Genomic DNA, 21,411 nt, shown 5'->3' on the forward strand with positions numbered 1-21,411 from the left:
CAAGACAGGCAAAGATCCTGGTAAGATGCCGGTGAGTGAACACACAGAATTACACAATAAAATTTTAAAAAACAGGCAAAATTAGCAGCGCTCCCGGCTTTCCGCCTCAGGAATTTGTTAGAGGGACGCGCTAGTGATCAGCGCGCCCTTTTAACTAGATGGAAGGGGGCGTGGCCGGTAAAGTGGGCGGAGCTTACTCGCTCGCTGTAGATGGCGGCAGCGAGGGAGGATTCCCCAAGACAGCGTCCAAATCGGCTGTCTGGGGCTCTCAAGACAGGCAAAGATCCTGGTAAGATGCCGGTGAGTGAACACACAGAATTACACAATAAAATTTTAAAAAACAGGCAAAATTAGCAGCGCTCCCGGCTTTCCGCCTCAGGAGTTTGTTAGAGGGACGCGCTAGTGATCAGCGCGCCCTTTTAACTAGATGGAAGGGGGCGTGGCCGGTAAAGTGGGCGGAGCTTACTCGCTCGCTGTAGATGGCGGCAGCGAGGGAGGATTCCCCAAGACAGCGCCCAAATCGGCTGTCTGGGGCTCTCAAGACAGGCAAAGATCCTGGTAAGATGCCGGTGAGTGAACACACAGAATTACACAATAAAATTTTTAAAAACAGGCAAAATTAGCAGCGCTCCCGGCTTTCCGCCTCAGGAGTTTGTTAGAGGGACGTGCTAGTGATCAGCGCGCCCTTTTAACTAGATGGAAGGGGGCGTGGCCGGTAAAGTGGGCGGAGCTTACTCGCTCGCTGTAGATGGCGGCAGCGAGGGAGGATTCCCCAAGACAGCGTCCAAATCGGCTGTCTGGGGCTCTCAAGACAGGCAAAGATCCTGGTAAGATGCCGGTGAGTGAACACACAGAATTACACAATAAAATTTTAAAAAACAGGCAAAATTAGCAGCGCTCCCGGCTTTCCACCTCAGGAATTTGTTAGAGGGACGCGCTAGTGATCAGCGTGCCCTTTTAACTAGATGGAAGGGGGCATGGCCGGTAAAGTGGGCGGAGCTTACTCGCTCGCTGTAGATGGCGGCAGCGAGGGAGGATTCCCCAAGACAGCGTCCAAATCGGCTGTCGGGGGCTCTCAAGACAGGCAAAGATCCTGGTAAGATGCCGGTGAGTGAACACACAGAATTACACAATAAAATTTTTAAAAACAGGCAAAATTAGCAGCGCTCCCGGCTTTCCGCCTCAGGAGTTTGCCATAGAAGGCAAGCAGTTCTACCCCAGATGAGACAAAAGGAACAGGATGCCTTGCAGCGGATGTATGACGTTACAACGCATACTTTTACCACGCATACCATTACAACGCGGTATTTACAACGAATACTGTTACAACGCATAGCGCCTAGAGGTGCTGGATAGTGGTAAGTATAATTTTATATTCCAACTCCAGTCCCCGTGGACACTAGGGAAGGTGTTGGATATAAAATTATACTTATTCCCTATCCTAGAGCACCCCCCAGCGCAATGCGTTGTAATGGTATGCGTGGTAATGCCTGCGTTGTAATGGTAGTGCGTGGTAAAAACTCCGTTGTAACAGTTGTATACCCTTGCGGCAAAAATCCCTTTTTTCACGTCTTCAGCAGGGGTGGATTCTGAGTTAGGGACCTCATGCAACTTTCCTAACCGTGATATGCAACAAAATGTAGTCAGGCTCTTTTCTATTCCAAGTCTTACCCTTCCCAATGACCAGACCCTTGAGTGGAGATGGGGAGATGTTGCTATCCTTCCCTCGAATCTTGACCAGACAAACATGCACCAGACAATAAAAGACAAGAGAGTGGGAGGGCAGGGAAGTGATCAACTATGGAGCAAGACAGCTCAAATAAGACCTAATTCTCCTTTAAGGTCTGTAGAAAAAAAGGATGGAACACCAATTTGAAGTACCCCACTACTTCAGCTAAAGCACAGCCAAACTGGGAAGCAGGTAATTAAATAATACTTTATATGCAATGTATCACTTACCAAAAGAGACAAATATTCCTGTGCCAGACAAGACGAAAAGAACAGTATCCTGGTAATTTTGTTTATGTCTTGAGAACGAGGTGGATCCTGAGTTAGGGCCTAATGCAAAATGTATTTTAAAATATAGGATAGTAAACGATGTCTACATGGACGACAAGGTAATGAGGGCAATAGTAAGATCGGCTGCTGTGACTTGCTCTAGCACTTGCATTAAGAGTTTAGTAAGGATGAGGCTCTGTTTTACCTATTTCCTGACTACATTTATTTGTTTAGTTAATTATGAAATACCTAGTAGAAAAATAGAAATTGATCTGACCATTTTACATGGGGGTGTCTCATAAACCGTATTAGAACTTTGCAATTTGGAGCACTCCATTGAATACAATGGAGGCTTCTACGAGTAGGAGAAGCCCGCTGAGCAACCTTCCAATTTTATTTTTGTTCACAGCAGCTGGCTTGAACAAAGGCCTCTTTGAGCCCAAGGGGATTTAAACCCCCTCAGGCTCCGAGAGGCCTTTGTTTTTTGTAATTAGAACATTATTCGCTCTAGGGGCAGAATGTTCTAATGGCCTTAGAACCCTCCTAGAAGGCTCTACCGGCCATTAAAGGCCCGCTCCCATGTTAAAGGCCCACGCCTTCGACGTGGGCCTTTAACTCTGGAGTGGGCCTTTAATGGCAGGTAGAGCCCGCTAGGTCAGACTCTAATGCTATAATATGTGTATAAACAAGTCCAAATGTTAAATTCCTCAATATTGCATACTTTTCAACCTAAACTAAATGCATCAATAACCCCCTGAGGTCCAACCACTACAAGTCTACTTTCTAAATTTAACATGCAGAAATGAGTTTCAAATTATCGACCATCCTTCCTCTCCAGTTTTCCTATTCAGATTACTAACAAGTTAAAGGTAAAAAGTGAACTGCAGCATATAATGTGCCACTACTAAAGTGACAATGCAAAGTATGCCTCCAGGCCTGTCCAAGCAGTCTGATATGCAGTTTTAAAACTGCCAATTCAACCTGTCAAAATAAACCTCTTGCTAGGCCTAAACCTTCCTTTCATGTTTTCATGTCCTAGAAGTGAAAAACATGCCAAGTGGTTTTCCACTGTGGCAAGTCTGGCTCTCTCATAGGGAAATACTGGGTTACATTATAACACCCTATAATGCTTAACTTAAGTTTGGGGGTAGCTAGAAAAATTATGCATGGACTAATTTAAATAGTAATTTAAAATGCAACTGCCAATTGTCATTTTATGTTGTTATTTTGAAAATGACACTTTTAGAAAGTTGTAATTTTCTGTCTGAGCCAAATGTGCCTTTCTGCCAGTGTTCAGTGTCACCCTGGAGCTGAACAGCTCCCTGATTAGGTGTGAAGTAGACCCATAGCTGAGACAAAGGGAGAGGGGTTGACCTTCCCCTTACCGGATGGCCATCTGGGCTGTGCACATGAACTGCATTTTTACTTCTAAGGAGCCTGTCATTAACAGGCAGATGAAGCTAACACCTGGGACTGCTTCCTCTATTGTTCTGCTAGCCAGCCAGGCACCAGTCTCAGTGGCAAAGGCTCTGCTGCCAGAACTGGTTTTGAGTGACCATGGAGGAGAGGGTTATTATTTTCCTAGCTAAACCTCTAGGGTGGGCGCAAGAGCTCTGAACAGTAGAAGAAAGGTTCTGCTGTGTTGGATTTTGGTGGAGCGAGGCACTCTGGGATTGTTTGCTCTGGGGCACACAGAAACTGCTACAAAGGTGTACTCTGGGAACTTTTATCATATTGGTTGGGGGCTAGGAGTCACCCCAACCACAAGAAAGTGCCACGCATAAATGTGGCATCCCTAACTACCTTCTTCAGAACACTGCTGGACCTGTGGAAGATAGAAGGACTGCCCCTGCTGTTGTGACCTATGAGGGCTGGACCTGCTACCACTTGCAACCAAGACAAAGAAGTGGACTCCAAAGATAAGTTGGCTGACCTTCTGTTAAGCTACTTTGCCATAAAAGCTGCCAGAAGCGCCAAGTTGGCCAGTTCTAACTGGACCTCCCTTGAACTCTGCTGGTGTGTTCTGTTGGAAAGAGTCCTGACCCCCAAGTGCTATTGCTGAAGTCCTGGAACCCTTGGGTGGTGTTTGAGTGTACTCCTCCTGCCTAAACTGCAAACGATGGGACTTACAAACGTTTTTACTAACTTTCTGCCCGGAGAACAAAGGGAGGAGGGAATCGCCATCAACATCGAATTGACTGTCGGATCCAACTCGCTGATCTGCCCTGCTGATCTGACTTCCAGATACGTTTTTTAGTCTGAACGTAGAGGACTTCACTGAGAGAAATGCCGAATGGAAGTTAATTGATGTGGAGTCCTTCCTGGGCACAAACTTCGGACTTCACCCACTTTCCCATCTTTGTTGACAACTGCTATTCAGCAACCCACCATTCTCAAACCTCGACCAGGATCTAGCTTGCAGCTTACCCCACCGATAATTTGTCAACAACAACTGTTTCTCCAGAAAAATGTCTACATTCAAGGGTAACTCTTTGACAGGGACCTATCTGGCTAGTATGCGTCCTGTGCTCCACTGTGGTCATCCACAAATCTTACCCGTGTCCCTGACTATTATGACCAGTTGCTCCCATTTAGAGATTTGTGCTTTTTGGCGCTAACATTTAATTCAAATTTTACAAATTCCTGTTTCCGGTTTCCCTTATTAGATTTTCCTTGTGTCAGTGTCATTTTGTTCATTAACCCCTTGGCGCAGCGCTAATTCCGCCTTGGCACTGGGGGGTGGGGGGTGAGTGCAGCGCTCCCATGCTCATGACGGAACCACACCGTCATGAGTCACAGGCGAGCTGTGCTCATGATGGCGTGGTTCCGCCACGACCCGCCCACTCACTAATTCGCCAGCACAAGCAGGGAATCATTGCTGCGTGGGGGGAGCGGCCGCAGCATGACTAAACCCTGCCATCATGTGCACACGCCGCCCGTGGCTCTTGGCAGCGTGGTTCCGTCATGCGCAGGGAAGGGGTTAAAATATTCACTATTTTTATAAATTGGAGTTTGATTCTTATTGTATAGTGTTTTTGACTTTTTAACTGTTTTGTTACTTCTCAATGCTTAACACATTTTCTTTAGGTAAGCCTCTCTGCTCTGTGTCATACCTACCGGGGTGGGGGGGGGGGTTGGCTTCAGGGTTAAATTAAAGAGACCTCTGTTGGACCTAACAATAATGGTGTCATTATTACTTGTGGTGGGCTACCATCCATCCCAATTAATAATCCACTTTCTCACACAGTTCATTTCTCAGAGAAGCAGAATGGGTGTGCCGGGCATCTGAGCAGTATCTTCCCCGACTGGAGAGCTCTGTATTTCTTGCTTGGACCTATTTGCAATGGCCGAGAACTCTGTCCTGTCTCAGTTTAGTTCTCTGATTCAGTTTTTGTGAGCTTGGGGAATTGATGCTGTATCTCCTAATTGCCCCACAAGTCTCCTTATTACTTTCCCCACAGTTCCTCTTCTAGATCATAGACAAGAGGTTATAAGGTCGTCTAATTATGCCTCATTGGCCAAGAAGAGCTTGATTTCCTCTACTCCTCAAGTTATCAATCTTTCCTACATGGATTTTTCTCACTAGCCCCTCTTTTCTTCAGAAACCTCTTCTTCCAGAGTCAGCTTCTACTTGGCTTTGATTGGGGTCTGGGCCTTCAGAGGGTAGGATTTAAAGCTCACAGCTGTTTTGACAAAGTAGCTCTTTGTATTCCGCAGTAAAGTGAATGCTATCACTGGCGGGACTTTGAACCATGGTGTTCCTCTAATCTGGTTGAGGCCGTTTTTGCTCTCAGCTCCACAGGAGTCGGTTCCTTTCGGCTGTGGTACTTTCTACCCGGTGTAGGCAAGGGGCAGCAAACACAGCTTTAAGGGAATCAGAACTCCAGGCTATAGATCCTCTAGCATTCAAACTACTATCACAGTACTTACCCTGGATATAGAAAGCTCTTTTGGAAGCCCCTTATGAACATCTGGAAACAGTAGACCTAAAGTTCTTGTCTACCAAAGTGTTTTCCTAGTAGCAATCTCCTCTGGATTTCATCCTCTTTTCATATGGAACAGGTGGTATATGGGTGAAGGTGTTCCTTTCATGTATGTATGTATGTATGTATGTATGTATGTATAGGCGTTCTTGTATAGCGCTATCACTGTCACCCGATGGGCATCCTGGCGCTTAGACTATGATGACACAGAACATGATTTCATGGTTGTGGTGGAGATGGGAAGGCTGAGGGGTAGCGGGGAGAGTGGTTTCGGGGAGAGCCGGGGAGAGCCAGGCAGAGCGTTTGCTGCTTCCTCACTGTTCGGAAAGATGCCAAGTGCCTACAGTGCCTGCAGCACCGCAAAAGCTCCAGGGTTCGGAATCTCCAGTCCCGGGACAACCAGATTCAGTATTTTCAATCCTGATAATCGACCCGGAAACGTTGGGCTTCACAGTACGGCCCAGAAGTGTACCCTCTCGCGAATACTACCCTGAGGCCTATGAAACAGTTAGTGCATAGATTGTAGTTTGAGTAGAAAGCTAATGCATTGTAAAGATACAACCATCATGTACATATTTTACGTTTTAGGATGATATAGCAGCATAGCATGAGGAAATGTAATGCGCAAGTAGCTGTTGATCTATGCGAGGGGAAATGTGTTCCAACATATTTATTATTGCTGTCCACAATGCGAAAAAATGTGTATACACCCTATATAATGGTATATCTAACTCTTGCTTCTTTTAGCACACATCCTGATTACCCTATGGCTCTACTTTACTTCTACAGGTGTGTTCCATTTTTTCCCCCAATTCATTTTATTATCCATTCAGTTTAGTGACAAATAGATGCCTATTTGTACCCCTTAAAAATACTATCATTCCCTAAGTACTAACAAAAAGAGTGCAGAACACAGATAGATAGCCATTGCGGTCCCATAATTTTCCAAAGAAAGACAGTGCTTCCAATTGGTGTGTGAGTGTGTGTTTGCGTGCATGTGTGTGGCTGCTTTCTCTACATTCAGCCGGGGTCGTCCCACTCCGTTTTCTTTGCAGGGCCTCCTATTTTTTTGGAATCTGTTGTTTCCCCTTCTGAAAGGGTGGTCCCGCCTCCGTTTATAAAGGACAGCCTGGTGGGTGAGCGGTGCAGAACCCTGGAGAGAGGAGGCTGTATTGTAACATGGGAAGCTATCCCCGGGCATCTAACAACAGCCTTCACTCGGCGCGTCTGCCCTCCTCGCACTGAAGCCTGCCACAGACATTCCGAGGCACTGGGACCACAGCTCCGAGGTACTGTAGGGGCGCGGACATGTCTCACTCTGCCCTCGGCTTGGGGGGAGCTTTGGAGAGGACATTTCTGGAAGCATTAGTGTCTTTCTTTGATTTTAGCACAATGCTGGTTCAATCTTAAAAACACGTGGGCGTTCACAGTCAAGGTGTTCAGATAAATACAAGTTTTAAGTGCTTATTTTTAGATTTTTTTTGTAGTTTAGTTGTGAGGATTCTCGTTTTATCATTTTGCTGCATTTTGTAATTATCTAGTTGTGTGATTGAGCTATGAATATATGTATATATTGTATGCTTTTGAAGTGTCTGTGAACTGAAGGTGAACTTTATAAATAGATTGACTAAATAAGATGTTAAAAATCACAATGCATTCTTTCTTGAGTACAACTGCTACATTTAGGTAAATGTGGCGTGAGCACTGAAAGGATTTATCAAAGCGTCCAGGTAGTTTTAATTGTTTGGAATGTCTGCTCCTCGGGTCAACTCTGCAATCACACCCCGTGTCCTCTGTCATTTAAAGAACAAGTAAAATGTATATTGAACTGTAGAGTTATGGAGTGCCTATTCACGATCAATCAAATATATCCATGAGCAAGCAATTTGATGGGACCACCACCATGCCACAAACTTCCTCTCAGCTGCCCAGTTTAATTGTAGAAGTCACACAAAAGGGTCATGGGGGCCGTGACTGGAATTAATGCCATTGTGTAAGTGACCAAGCATTGAAACACGAAAAAAGCAACATCCGGGAATGGGAGTGAGGAAGAAGTCAAATTTCCCTTGGGAAACCTGTTATTATTGGAAGTGCGTAGACAGGGTGTGCTAAGGCTGTACAAAAAGAGGGCGGATAAGCAGGTGACGCATTTGATAGCGAACCGACCCATCGGAATAAAGTCAGGTATATAACCAAAAATGAGTTTGGCTTTCTTGATACGTGGTATATAATTTTGATTTTGATGAATTGTAGTGCTTCCTCCTCTGTCCTGCCTTTTTTTGCTCGGCACAGTGAAATAATGCCCCCTCCCCCTATCAACCGCCCCCCTCCCAGTTAAGAGGGTGCGGAGCCTGTAAGGAGAGTTGGGGGTTAGAAGAAGAGTGCGCTGATGCACCCCCGCCACACCCCACCTCTCCAGCCCCAAGCAGCTAGAATGACGTGGGGCCAGTAAGGAGGGCTGGGGTTAGCAGAGCAGCTGTCACTGGAGGCTACCTTTGATCAAAGTGGTAGAGTGCCCCGGAGCCCGCTCTTTATTCAGAAATGTGCTTCACTCGAGTCGGCGCAGGTGTCTGCCTCTGGAGGGTGAACTCTGGGGCATCCTAGGCACGCACAGTCGACCCGCGTGGAAGCCATGTTCATTGTGGAAGAAGCTGGGCCTTGAAGGCCACCGCGTCCACGACTGACTGTCTGAATCCCACATAAGCGACCCTCGTCGATTGCGGTGGTTAATAGCTTAGCTTCAGAAGCAAAGCACGGTGTGGTTCTTCAAAGAGGCCCCTCGTCACCTGAGAGGACATAAAGAGAGCAAAAGTTAGAAATATATGCATTAAGGTTTCATGAAATAAAAGTGCGTGTGCGGTAGATTTAGCAGCAAACTGGTAAATGACAGTGTGTTGTGCTGTGGCTTACCTTTGCTCTTCGCCTGTGCCTTAAATGTGCTAAAGAGCATGATTCTAAGTGCTACATGCGCTGCCCGCGGAAGGGCAGGTTAGGCCAATGGGCAGCGAGTGCACTGAGGGTGGTTTTCATGCCTTTGACTTCCCTACAACGTAGGCCCGCCATGGGACATGTGATGGGACAGGAAAACAAGAAATCGTGCCAGTTTTTGCGCCATACGTCTCATGTTGCTGTCATTCCCTCGACCTTTTGTCCCGTGCACAATAAGGAGGTGTGGGGTTATGCGGTCTCTTGCATTTAAAATATTATGGGCACGTGGGCCAGCCAGAGACCACGCAAGATGGCGGCCCTCCGCCTACGCAGAATGCGTTGAATGGCCCCTGAGACTATAACTCACATATATTCGTCATAGGCTGCATCCCCTGCTCCGCATGTGCCAGTATTTTAAAAAAATATTAATGCAAGCGGCGGAGAAGAGTGGAAGTGCCGTACTTAGGGGCAGATTTACAAGCCCCTTGCGCCACATTTGCGTCATTTTTCCCCTGTTAAAAATGACGCAAAATGGCGCAAGGGGCTTGTAAATCTGCCCCTTATTTGTGATTCATCCTCCGCTGTTTGTGACGCAATATGGCAGTTGAATATGACGCATTCGTCAATTTGCTGATGAACTGCGATATGCGGGCTACTATGGATGCGAAACCGTTGTTTCTCCAGGGGGTGTAGGCGTGCCGTAGAGGGCACTTTTGTAGCGCACCTGCAGCGTTGCGATCACGCAAATTTATGTTTCATCCAGATATAACAGAAGCGAGAGCTGCCAACTAATGGAAATAAAAAGACGCTAAATATGCATAGATCGATTGCTTGGTAGATTGATTGATTGTTTTAAGGAATTTATAATGTGTGTAAATACCCAGGAAAATGGCGTTCTTGTGCTAGATTAAAGCGGCAGTTTGTCAGCTCTTACTCTCACTAACTCAGGCCCCTACATTTCTCTCATCCCTGTATTTACTCTGTCATCCCTAGTAGGCTTTCTCTCTTGCTTCTGGCGCTAACTATTTTACAAAAAATGACCGTTCCATTTTTGAGTTTATGAGCAAGGACACCTGTGTTGCTCACCATGAATTAAATATCCTGCATGCTCCTTCGTGCTCGTCACATTGCCCCCTTTGTTTGTGCAAATAAAATGTGCATCCCTCTTATTGAATTGTCTTTCACTCATAGTACAGAAATGATCACTACAGATACAGGGGGGTACCAATGATAAAATATGTATGTTCAATTTCTTCGAGTTTACACAGGTCTTTAAGTGGGATGAAAAAACTGGGGGGATCTCTCAAAAGGGCGTGGCAAATTTAATTAAGGGCGCATCTGCGAGGAAGGGGGATGGTGGCAGCTCCCCTCTGGACCGTTTGTTGGCCTCTGGTTACTTTACTTTACGCCTCCTTTTACCCTGAACTCGATTTGCTTTTTAAACTGTTTTAGACTGTTTTAGCGCACTCTGTGTTTTAAACGAGTGAAGGGGACATTCTGGTATTTAGCGGTGAATACTTAGCCTGCTTCACACGCGCTGCATTTATTAATGGGGCTCAGTCAGCACTTACCTGGGGAGGAACGAAGGCCTGTTCTCGGTGACCTGTCCTACCTGCCTTGGTCCGACGCGGTAGCTAGTACCGTTGCGCGAGGGCGTTGTAGGTAGAGTCAGGTACTTCCGCATTACCAGGTTAGCGGTCTAGTTGCAGGGGAGATCCTGCATAAATTTCACATGCCCCAGCGGACGCGCACAGCGGGCGCACCGCCGGCACGCCGAAGGCGCACCAAAGGCAAGCACTCAATTCGCCGCTAGCTTCATTCATAATTTAATGCTTCCCGCTATGCGATACGAGAAGTTCCTCCTGTTAGGGGATTTGAATCTGCATTTTGAGGATGCTTCTAATGCACCTGCTCAAGAGCTCCGACAGGACCTGTTAACCTTGCAATTATCGTTAAAATCTGAGCTTCCTACGCACCGGTTGGGACATCTTTTGGATCTAATTTTGTGTAATTGGGAAGCTCTCAAAATTAAACCTCCAATACCGATGGTTTGGACTGACCATTTTGTGGTCCTGTTCCAAATTACCTATATCCCCGTTAATACACCTTGGAAATCGGGAGGCAATAAAAAAAGGCAGAGGAAATGGGCTAATTTTTCCTCTGAGAACTTCCGTATTGCCCTGGCTCAGGGTGGGCCTCCGGGAGGATTAGGACTAGAGATTGATGTAGCCTGTGAGGCCCTAAACCATCGCATTTGGTTAGCTTTGGACAGGACGGCGCCCTGGTCTAGTATGGGGTCCACACGGCAAACTAAATCTGCCCCATTGTTCAATGCGGAATTAAGGGAGGCAAAGACAGCCTGTAAGCGACTTGAGAGAAGCTGGAGAAATGGATACCTGCCAACTCCTGAGAGGGTATATAAATCTAGTCTCAAGTCGTACCACGCCTTGATTGGGCATCTATTGGGGAACCTGAGGCTGGTTCTGCGGAATATTGCAATCTGATAGCAGAATTCTTTGCCAACAAAGTGAAGGATATTTACTCTACCTTCCCGATGGAAGCCAGAGTTCGGTCTGGTAGTGAGGAGACACCCATGGGTGGGTTAACGGAAGAAGAATGCCTGAAGGTGTTCAGGGTTCCAGACAATGATATGCTGTATAAGCTAGCTAGTGGTGTGAAATCTGGCTCACCTAAAGACCCTGCTCCAGCTAAAATCTTGAGAGGAAATAGTGAGACCTTAGAACCCTATACTAGATATTTTTTAGAGCTGTCTTTTGGTTCGGGTATTGTGCCAAAAATTTGGAAGGAAGCGGTGGTTCTTCCGCTAAAGAAAAAGCCGCACATTAGTATTGATCAGCTGAATAATCTGCGTCCCATATCACTCCTCCCATATTTTGCTAAAATAGCTGAAAAGTTGGTAACTCAGCAACTGACAGCCCACATTGAAAACAAAAAGGAAGGGAGTTAGAGGAACTATAGCTAGGCTCGCCCTCCAAATACTAAAGTTAAACAAATGGTCTCTGTTTCCAGATTCCTAAGAGCCTTGCTAGTTTTTATAAATAACAACCAACACACACTGGGGTCGATTGTGGAAACATGATATTGTGTACGAAAAAGGAGAAATTGATCCTTTTTTAGGTGTCCCCTCACTCACCAGGGTTGCCCCACGGTGACATGCTTCATCATTGGGGCCATCCCAGTCCTCTACGGGCTGGGGCATGCTGCGACTTGCGACAGTTACGTAGGAGCACTTTTTTAGACTATGTGTGGTGCATGTGTATTTGAGGAGTGGACTATGTGATGTGTGTTAAAAATACCTGCCCAGTAGGTTCACAATAAACTTTATTCTTGCCTCTAGGTGGTAATATTAAAAACGGGGTGGAAAGATAGGGTGCCCTAAACGTAATGTGTCAAGGTGTACCTATCAACTCCTATCGTCGACATGTTTCGTGCATACCCCAAGCACTTCTTCGGGACTACACAGGGACCAGCCCTGTGTTCGCCACTCCTTAGCTCTTCAATGAGTTATTGGTAAATAGGATTAGAATTTAAAGTTAACCTGCAGCAAACTATATTAAGTGCATGCAATAATACCTACGTATTTGTTCCAAAACACGTGGTTCATTTCATGAGACCTAACTGGGCCCCATGGATTCGGAGGGGTTCGGTATCCTAGCAGCTTTGTGCACCGGATACCTCCCGCTTATAGGCACCTACTTGTGTCCCTCCGGTCCGGATGTTGAGGTTAACTTTAAATTCTAATCCTATTTACCAATAACTCATTGAAGAGCTAAGGAGTGGCGAACACAGGGCTGGTCCCTGTGTAGTCCCGAAGAAGTGCTTGGGGTATGCACGAAACATGTCGACGATAGGAGTTGATATGTACACCTTGACACATTACGTTTAGGGCACCCTATCTTTCCATCCCGTTTTTAATATTACCACCTAGAGGCAAGAATAAAGTTTATTATGAACCTACTGGGCAGGTATTTTTAACACACATCACATAGTCCACTCCTCAAATACACATGCACCACACATAGTCTAAAAAAGTGCTCCTACGTAACTGTCGCAAGTCGCAGCACGCCCCAGCCCGTAGAGGACTGGGATGGCCCCAATGATGAATCATGTCACCGTGGGGCAACCCTGGTGAGTGAGGGGACACCTAAAAAAGGAGCAATTTCTCCTTTTTTGTACACAATATCATGTTTCCACAATCGACCCCAGTGTGTGTTGGTTGTTATTTATAAAAACTAGCAAGGCTCTTAGGAATCTGGAAACAGAGACCATTTGTTTAGCCCACATTGAAACCCATAAGCTCCTACACCCATCGCAGTCAGGCTTCCGTGCTTGTCACTCAACAGAGTCAGCCTTTCTCTTCTCCACAGAGGCCTTGTGGAGACATGTGGATGAGGGTCATAACGCAGCACTGATATTCCTTGATCTCAGTGCCACGTTCGACACTGTGGCGCATCATACCTTGCTGCAGTGTCTTAGGAAGGGTTGAGTGGTAGGGAAGGCATGGGATTGGCTGGAATCATTTCTCCACGAGCACAGCTTTCGAGTTGAACAAGGGCCCCATAGGACTAAGGCTATTAACCTGGATCAAGGGGTTCCGCAAGGTTCCAGCCTGAGCCCTACCCTTTTTAATCTTTATGTGGCGCCTGTGGCTATAATAACCGAGCAATATGGGGTGGAAGTGGTGACTTACGCAGATGATACTCAGCTGGTTGTGGCTCTGGCACAGCCAGCTGAGCATGCAGCTAGCAATTTTGCGTCCTGTCTGCAAGACCTTGCTGTTTGGATGGCTGACAATTGTCTCAGACTGAACGGCGACAAAACTGAGGTGCTGATTGTGGGCAAAACTCCGTCAGTCTGGACCTCAGCCTGGTGGCTCCAGACGCTGGGTCCTCTACCCATGCCTAAGGATCAAGTTAAGAATCTTGGAATGTGGATCGATTCCAAAATATCCTATGAGTATCACACCAGACGTGTGGCTGGTACTTGTTTTGGCATTCTGCGTAGTCTTAGAAAGACGTTGGATTTGCTCCCTGTTACAGCTAGGAAAGCCCTAGTCCATGCTTTGGTTACTTCCAGGCTGGACTGCGGGAATGTCCTCTATTTGGCAGCAAATGTGAAATGCCTCCAGAGACAACAATATATCCAGAATGCTGCCGCCCGCCTGGTGTTGATGCTGCCTAAAAGAGCCGCCTCCAAAAAAGCCCAGGAGTCCCTGCACTGGCTGCCAATCAGGAAGCGTGTCCAGTTTAAAGCCCTCTGTGTCAGTCACAGGATTGCGCAGGGGGAAAGGTCCTCGCTTCCTTGGCAATCTATCAACATCTTATACTTCAATTCGACTTCTGAGATCGCAGGGGGCTGGCCTGATGCAGGTTCCTAAAATCAGAAGAGCTAGAGTGGGAGGGAGATCCTTCTGATTTTTGGGTGCCCGTCGGTGGAATGCCCTTCCCCACAGGCTTTGTTTGGAAGCCTCAGAGGTGGTTTTCCGTAAAGAACTAAAAATCTATTTATTCCCTAGGGGTTAGGTCCACTTGGGGCGGGTTAGGGAGGCTTTAACAGTTTGGTTGGTTTGGGGCCAATGACTTGCGCGGGACACACTGGCTAGTGTAACCAGGCGCTGTTTGAGCTCAGATTATTATTATTAAAACACCCAAACTAAAAATCTGTGCTTAGCATAGTGTGCCGCCTGACTGGTATTTTTATGTTTCTGTCATAGCATCTAGTTTTATGATATAACAAATAACATTATGCCTACCTAAGCCAGGAGTATTGGCCTTGTCAGTGGTTGTTAGTTGGGTGAGATAAATATGCAACAATTATGGCTTTGCTGTTTTTAAATATTGAAAATGCTTCAGTTCTGAAACTATAAGACTGTGAAAGAACTAAAAAGAGCCTATTGGAACTTACATCTAAAGCAGAGAAGAGTGGTACTGCTGCAGAGTTAAAATTTGTTCCCACCAAGGGTGAGGGCAGAAGTGGAGAGCCCAATAGGGACCAGTCACAGCGCCTGCTTTTAAGAACTGCTGGTGCTGAGCACTGGGAGGACCCGGCCCACTTAAATCCGAGAGTTTACATCAATTTATCTTCAACACTTGTGAGGGAACCCAGAAGTGATTCTTCTGTTGCACCTGGTGTGGGGGCTCTCATATAAGAGAGGTTTGAGGGAGGACCCCCGTGCTTAGTTTGAGCAGGTGGTTGCTGGTGATGCCACCAGCACTTATTTTTGGGGGCTGGCGCCTATTTTATCTCATCAGATATTTCCCAAGAGCAAGAAAGGGGCACAAAGGGGAAAGGAGGAGGAACAGAAAGATGGAAAAACCATCGCCAAGGAAAAACACAGGAACCTGAGATAAATAAAGGCCGGGAGTGTCTGGTAGTCATTAAAGAGGTCTGAGGTGGATTCAGGAGTACCCAGCCTTGGTATTCGGCTCGCCGTTGCCGGCTGCAGGCTTCTGAGCAGAGCTTGAGGTGCCACACGTATTCTACAGCAAACTAACACTTGGGGGCCCCTACCTGCGGTGAGGAGTCGAGAGTGGAAGGAGATTGCCTGTGGATAAAGCACCACAGGCAGCAGCGCCCATGTCGGCTCTCGAGGGCGTTGACGCACAAGAAACAGGGGTTGTCGCTTCCAACCCAGATTGCTCGAGTCTTACAGTCTGGACTCTGGAATGACTACCATGGGAGTTGGCAGGCAATGTGGTTCTCTCTTCCTCCTTCTCCCGGAGGAGTCCGTGTTTCATATCCACTGGGATGCTCATGATGTGGCAACATCCAGGAGATTAAACCCTCCGGCCCCCACCACCATCTTGCCACCTTTTTCATTGTAGAAGTGGTGCTGTGCCACAGAGAGTTTATCTCTTGAAGTTTACCGCACCCAAGCTATTGCAATCAGTGCTTTAAATGGCCAGGTACTGTCTGGTACTGAGTACCCGCCCTTCTTTTATTTAAAAGGGAGAGTACCTGCACTTCTCTGCACTTAGCACCCATTTGATGGAAGAGTACTGGCACTTGTCAGGAGCAAGCACGTACTCTGAAGAGTGAGTGCAAACACTTCTATATTTCCATTAAAACACTGATTATAGTACCATAAATCATAAACAGCTGTCTATGCACCTGTGCCCCGTCCTGCAGCACCTCAGCTACTTCAGTACTACGACTTACAAACAGCGCTCTATATGCACCCCTGAACCAGGGCCCCAGCTGTCAGGAGTACAGCAGGTGCAGTGGCACTGGGGTCCAGGGTTCTGGAAGCCCCAATGCATCAACAAGACCTGTTTTTTCCCTTCCCAAGCTCGGGCCGAGGGCCACTTTCCATTCTTGTTTTTAGGCCCATTACACCCTTGCAGCCATTTCCACAAAGAACTCTCAACAGCTCAGCTGTCGTACCTCAGTCTTGTCCCGCAGCCTCTACAGCTACTTCAGTACTAGGATCTACAGCTGGCACTGCCAGGGATCCTCCTACCTGCTTTCACAGGCATTCCAAACAGGTATCTGCTTTTGTCCAGTACATTCTGGCTGTGTCCAGAGAGCAATTCTGCACACACGTTTCCAGCAGAAGAGGCTGAGTTTAAAAAGATTATTAACACTGATTTTCTGCCCATGTGAAACTAAGACCTCCTCACTTACGGCCACATGCATCAATGTTGCCGTTTGCGAATCCTTAATTGCGAAAATTAAGGAATCGCAATTAAGAATTTGCAAACGGCAATGCATCAAAATTTCGCTAATATTTTTGCGATTTTTTATATTTCCTTAATTGCGATTCTCAATTTGCGAATCGCAATAAAGGAATCCCATTCCCATTGATTCCTATGGGCCAAGAGGCCCATAGGAATCAATGGGAAGGCATTCACAATTTGCGATTTTCAATTTGCGAATCACAAATTGAAAATGCAATTTCAAGGGTGCAGTGGGGAGGTCCATAGAACCCCTCCCTGCACCCCTGAAATTAAACTTAAGTGCAATTTACACACACACATGTCCCAAGGACATGTGTGTGTGTAAAATGCAACTTTCAAAAATGCAATTTAGTGCATGTTTGAAAGTTTTCGGTAAATTAGCATGAAGTCCAACTTCATGCTAATTTACCTCTTCCAAATTGCGAATTCGCAATTTTGAAATGATCATGCATTGCATTTAAGAAATCTCAAATTGCGATTTCTAAAATTGCGAAAAAAGCAGAAAAGCTTAATGCATCCCAAATCAATGAATTGCATTCGCAAACGGCCGAATTTTGCAATTCGCACCGTTTGCGAATGCAATTCAGTTTGATGCATGTGGGCATTAGTTTCAACGTACTGAACATTATTCATATATAATTGAATTGGAACAGCGCCTACTTCCCCTGCCTGACGAGGCGCTTATTCCTCCAAGTATTCGAGCACTACTCCTTTTAAGGTTTCCAATATGCGACAAACACGTCAAGTACAGATTGCAAAAGTTCGGGGTTGGTAGTTAAACATAAAAAGAGATGGGATTTGCTGCTACACTAATGAGGTAAATGTGGACAAGCCGGATCTCACACCGGGACAAGACGCTGATTGATTACTCAACTAACACAACCTGCATGCAGTAACATGCCTGTAAAGCGAGAAAAAGTTAGAGCGAAAATGCCTAACCTCGGGAAAAAGAACCAGCCGATGTAGAACAGAAAGCACACAATGCATGGGAGAGGGCAAGTACAACTCAAGAGAATCAGGAAGAGCACACACAGCATGGGGGCAATGGAATAATCCAGATAGAACGCTCGAGAATTAGATTCAGCTAATGGCAAATAGAAGATAAATAGAATGTGTTGGTGTAGAACCAGCCAATGAAGAACAACATGGAGAGAGAGAATCAACCAGGGTAAAATACGAGAAACGAATCAGCTCATACAGAAGAAATAGACTCAGACAATGTAGAAGGTAAGATAAATGGAACAAGGTAATGTAAACAGAAAGGTAGAACCCTTCAGTGTATAACACCAAGTAAACAGTATGTCAAGGTAGAGCATAGGAGAGATAAACTGTCAGTGTAGAATTATAATCAATCAACGTAGTGCACAAAAGAACAAGACGAATTGAAAGTAAATAAAAGAGGAATTGAATAAGTTTGTATAAAGCACAAGAGAAATAGAATCACTTGATGTATAACAAAGAGTAACGCTTAGAAAAATGCTCCGAATTTAAAGTGGCCATTCAAAACTAAAGCAGATGTGATCAAAAAAAGAAACATTCTAGAATGCTTATTGCTGATGATTGTTAATGATAAGAGGCTGCACAAAGAGAACTGTGTTTTTTTCTCTACACTGGCTGGCCCATTTAAGACGGCCTGCCTTATTTATAAGGTGGTGCACCACACTTGCATGTTTTAGTAATTGGTGGAAAGTTACTGTTTGTTTTCTTAGGCTTTATAATTGTTGGTACTGTCCAAACAGTGTAGCTCTGTTGAACAAGTTAATAAACTAAACGAAAGAAAATGTCTGAACTGTTAGACATGGAGGTCATATGTTTTTGTGGGGCCCGCGTCAAAACGTTCATGCAGGGCCCCATGTACGATGATGTCCTGTTTCTACTTTGAAAAAAGATATATCCTCTAGAGAAAGTGCACCTGGTGTAATCCAGCAACATATCAATCATTAAACAGAGAAGGCTTGATTGAAAACCTATAAATAAAATTAGACGTATAAGCACAAGACCCTGAAGCTTTAGGGTCCTGGGGATATTGCTTCTGCTGTCTCCCCCTTATCATGGCCCTGCTCCTCAATAGAAAATACTAAATTCTGAATAGTTACTATGACCCCGATTTCAAGTGGTGTAGAGTGGTATTGTTGCAAGGATTTCACTGATAGTACTACTCAGCATGACCAGATGGGGTATTACGGTGAAGTATTACCGCACCCAGTAATATTGTGAGCACTGAGCCAGCCTTCCTTCACCTATCTGAGATCATTACAGTCACTGTGGATGAAGGCAAAGGCACTGTCCTTATTTAGCTTGATTTATCTGCCGGATTTAATACCATCTCCCACCCAATTCTTCTACAGCAGATAGTAGTGCCAGGTATTGCAGGCCTGGAATTGGATAAAATCTTTCTTGGAGGAAAGAGAGCAGGCTATCTGGCTGGCTCCCTACAAGTCATCTAGTAAGCAGTAAACATATGGGGTACCCCAGTGCTTGTCGTTTAGGCCCACATTATTTAATATCTTTTTGGCACCTCTTGCCAAGCTTCTTGAGTCGCTCAGTGTGATTGCTATCTCCTAGGTGGATAATACCCAACTATTCCTTACATTTGGTTCCACCATGACACACATATTTTCCATTGTTTATTAATTTCTGGTAAATGTGTTGAATTGGCTACAAGAAAGCTACTTCCAATTCAACGCATATAAAACCGAGATTCTTCCTTGTGGGCAAGTAAGTCACCAGGAGGTGAATGACTGTCAGCCAGAGGATTTTCCACTTCCCCCCACCATCAGTTTCTGCAGCCAAGAACCTTAGAATCAGGATTGACGATAAGTTATCTTTTAACTCTCAGATCCTTTCTGTAGCTGGCACCCGTTTTGCCTTGCTGTGTTCAATTAGAAATGTCTTGAATTTGTTACCCTAACACTCGACAGGACAGTTGTCCACACATTATGAACTATTAACTGTCAGATTGGACTGTAGGAACATATTATACCTGGTTATCCCTGATAAATGGATTGAAAGACTGCAAACAGCACACAAAGCGGCAGCATGCCTTAATCTGGCATTCACAGATGGGAGTCTGTCACTAGACAGCTATATGAAATATGAATTACACTGGCTCCCTATTAGGAAGAGGATCCTCTTCATGGCATTGTTTTTAGCTTTTAGCCTTCTATAAACAGGGACCACAGAATTTGATAAACAGGATCCATCATTATCATCCAATCCACCACCTAGGTCCCTGTCGGTGCTCCAAGTTAGAGTGCTACATTTTCGAAAAGTCGAATGTGGGGGCGAATCTGTCTCAATGCTGACTTGCAAGGAATGGAATTTGCTGACCCACGCTTTGAAGAGCATCTCTCAGGAACACTTGTTCAGGAAGGCACTAAAGACCTTCTCTTTGCCTTGGTCTAAGATGATGTAGCAAGTTGACCTCTGGATGTCTTAAGTGCCGGGACCCTCTATTCCATGAGCCGAGCACTTTATAAATTTCCTCATTGATTCATTGTGCCCAGTACTGCCACTTGCTTTCCTAGTCACAAATTCCACCTTACAGTAGGTGGAATTGTTGAGATAAAAGGGCTCAGAATTTTGGAAAAACCTGCAGTACATAGCTTAGTGTTACCAGGTTAAAAATGGAATTTCCCATTCTGGACCTCATACTATTATTAGGTTTTAATCGGGGTTTTAATACCTTCCAGTCACGGTATTAATCGGATTGATATTACCAACCAATTTTGACATCGGATTCGTAACGAGGCTCTAAGCATGTTGCCCACTCCTATTGTTTATGTACAGAACGTGAACTACGAGTTCACAGTACATTTTGAAACTTATTTCTGTTGTTGTGATTGAAATGAGCACCTAAGAGCAACTGATCCATACATCAGCTTTTCTTGTTCAAGAGAGTTGCTTGTGCGAGTTGCAAGGAGCACGCATGGCCTATGGTCATAGCAAGATTCGTCTACTATATCTCCAGCCCCAGTATATCTGTCACTTCAGAAACCAGGGCAGCAGAAGTGTGTCTGCATGGTCCCTCAAGGATGCATACCTTGCATTGCAATGTGGTTAAAGGTCAAACGCATTAGTCACACCTGGATCCTGACCAGAGTCTAGCAGGCAATCTACCTGTGGAAACAGAGCCAAGGGTTTGCATGCGGAATTCTTGTACTGACTGACGACAGACACAATTGCTTTATTTTGGATCCTACCATTCTTGTTTGAGTTACTCAAAGTGCATGTCGTAAGGTCGGCCATTGATCGGCGTGCTCCTTGTCTTATGAAGAGAGAATACCCCACCTTTGTAGATTGGTCTGGGTCACATCAGGCCAGGGTTGCTTTTTCAACTGATGTGTTCAGTCATCCAATTTCTAACTCTTTCATTTGCTGTGCTCCATAAGGGCATCCAATGAAGTTATTTTTTTATAAACACAGATTTGAGAAAATACACATACTGTGAGAAAGCATAAAACACCACAGGCACACGTATCTTACGTAACAATGCATTGTACAGATGCAGATTTTTTTTAAATTTATTTTTTTAGTGTTTTATGTATTGCGAACTAGACCTGAGACATCGGTTATGAGAGGGCTTTACATGAGCACCCGTTTTGTTACAGATGAACACATTCATTTTTGTTAGGTACGGGGAGATTTGCCTAGAATCACAGGATGTTGAGCGTGGTTACTAAGTCTCGAACCCGGTTCCCCAGGTCTGAGGTCGACCGCTCTAGCCGCAAGACTACATTCTCTCCCCAAAAAGGGAGTGTTCATTCTTATTTTCTAAGTCCCTCTCCGCAAACGTTGGCAAGTTA

At 45.4% G+C, this 21,411-nt stretch overlaps 1 protein-coding gene across 1 annotated transcript in view; it reads left to right on the plus strand.

Moving 5' to 3' along the window:
- Positions 1-7,117: 7,117 nt before the first annotated feature.
- The window catches only part of LOC147731114 (uncharacterized), a 247,222-nt gene continuing 232,928 nt past the window's right edge, over positions 7,118-21,411 (plus strand). Inside the window, exon 1 of the mRNA XM_086956074.1 lies at positions 7,118-7,270. The gene's annotated coding sequence lies outside the window, so the exon portion shown is untranslated. The remainder of the gene's footprint in view (positions 7,271-21,411) is intronic.

Source organism: Lissotriton vulgaris, chromosome 2_1 (genome assembly GCF_964263255.1).
Source record: "Lissotriton vulgaris chromosome 2_1, aLisVul1.2, whole genome shotgun sequence".
Lineage (NCBI taxonomy): Eukaryota > Metazoa > Chordata > Amphibia > Caudata > Salamandridae > Lissotriton > Lissotriton vulgaris.